The 1975-nt window shown below is 29.0% G+C and overlaps 1 protein-coding gene across 2 annotated transcripts in view; it reads right to left on the bottom strand.

Moving 5' to 3' along the window:
- The window catches only part of LOC108751858, a 32602-nt gene that overhangs the window by 15566 nt on the left and 15061 nt on the right, over window positions 1–1975 (bottom strand). The window lies entirely within an intron of this gene.

Genomic DNA, 1975 nt, shown 5'->3' on the forward strand with positions numbered 1-1975 from the left:
TAGCAATACTATTTTCGGTCAAAAATGTCTGTAATAAAATAATGAGATTTAAACACAAAATTAAGGACGTCGAGGGCAAATTTTAAACCTTCTGTAAGTTATACCCCCTCAGGGTACCCCTACTAGCGAAGGCTCCTAGTAGGGAAATTAGGTTAGGTTAATAGTCTCATTTCTCCACACCCTGACGTCCCTGACTGTAATGGTTCTTAGATCTTTTATATATTATATCCTTCTTATTGCAGAACTCTCGAGAAACTTCTGTTATACTTCATTGCGCATCCTAGCGGTACAACGCGACATTTCGTACATCTTTTTTAACTAACCCTCTGTCGGCCAAATTGGAAAGCGATATATTGATTGGTCGATATTGATTGTGAATGTGAATCAAATCCGACTTTTGGAATTCTTGATAACCAAGTATGTCAACAGATTTAAATACATTGTATTAAGGCATTATGCAATCAATTTGCAGTCAGTTACTGTGTCATTTTTATAATAAAAATAGATAACCTAAGAATTTTCTTAAAAGTATTTGTGTTTATTTTTTTAATAATTGCACATATTAACAAATTGCATATATTGTAATTATTAAATATCTAATAATGAGTTACTTTTTAATCATTATATAAAATAGTACTCGGAATTGATTGCACATTTCGGGCTGATTTCTGAAGCGTATACTTTTCTCTTACTATCGCTCAATACTCGACGACCGAGATCCAGTCGGATCGTGTGCAGATGTGTATATTAGGAGCGTCGCATTATATAAGAAATATATATGTTACGACGTATCACAGTATAATCATACCCAGTAGCGACAGTGAACTTTTTTGTGATCTGCAATTTTTAGTGCGCATGTATTGGTTTGTACACTTAGGAATATGGCGAATGTTTTAGAAGCTTAATAGAAATTCAAATTTAAGAGTCTATCCTATCATAACTCTATTGTGTTCACTTCACAACGTGGCGGTGAATCATATGATCTAAGAACACTTACATCAAAGGTGCCGATGTTCAGTGTCGTTATTGGACATGATTATACTGTGATCGCGTACCTTCCAGCAAATTATCATTAAAATATTTTTTTTCCTACATAATTATTTATTTTCTTGATTAAATCAAATTTTTTACTATTAACATATATACGTATATTTTGTAATATAATTGATAATAATTACAGTACAATAATTATAATGTCAACAATCTTTTTCCATATATTATTTTTGAAGTTCTATTTATTGATCCTTTAAGTGTTTATTTTATTAAAAAATAATAAAAAAGGTTGATCAAATATATGACTCGGTAAAGTAAAATTTTATATCATAGAATATTATAATCTGTGGCACAAAAGTATAGTCAGCAGTTCTTTGAAAGAAATCGAATGTATTATAAAAAAAAAATAAAGTAATATTTTAAAAGTATATTATATTTACTAAAATTGCATTTATACTTATAATGATGTTTAGTTACCATTATTATCAATTAGATATAGTTTATTGTAGGTTTCCATTAGATATGCTTTTTAAGAGATTTTCAAAAATATAGAAATGACATTGATCGATGGATTGGCATTTCCAATCTGCAGACGCAAATACAATTGAAAATATCTAGTCAATCACGAAGATAAAGCTTCAAGAAACACGAATACTTTGAAGCAGTTATCTTGCCGCATTATACAATATTTTCAAGAAAATTATAATTAGTTGTTTCTGTTTCTTCCTCGTTTGTTTAATCAATATTTTGCATTAGAAAATGTTGTTTTCCTGTCGATCCACATATCTGACCAGTGATCAGTTTCTTCGTCATTTTTTAGTGAAATAGGCTTACTGGCCCTATTAAACCATTTCAAAAAAATGCATAAAAAATAATATCTTAAAGGTGGCGTAGAAAGCTATTATTCACATTGTAATTATTGTCAATTATATTGCAAAAAAATATATATATATATTAATAGTAGAATAGAAAATTTGATTAA

This window comes from Trachymyrmex septentrionalis, unplaced genomic scaffold (assembly GCF_001594115.1).
Source record: "Trachymyrmex septentrionalis isolate Tsep2-gDNA-1 unplaced genomic scaffold, Tsep1.0 scaffold52, whole genome shotgun sequence".
Lineage (NCBI taxonomy): Eukaryota > Metazoa > Arthropoda > Insecta > Hymenoptera > Formicidae > Trachymyrmex > Trachymyrmex septentrionalis.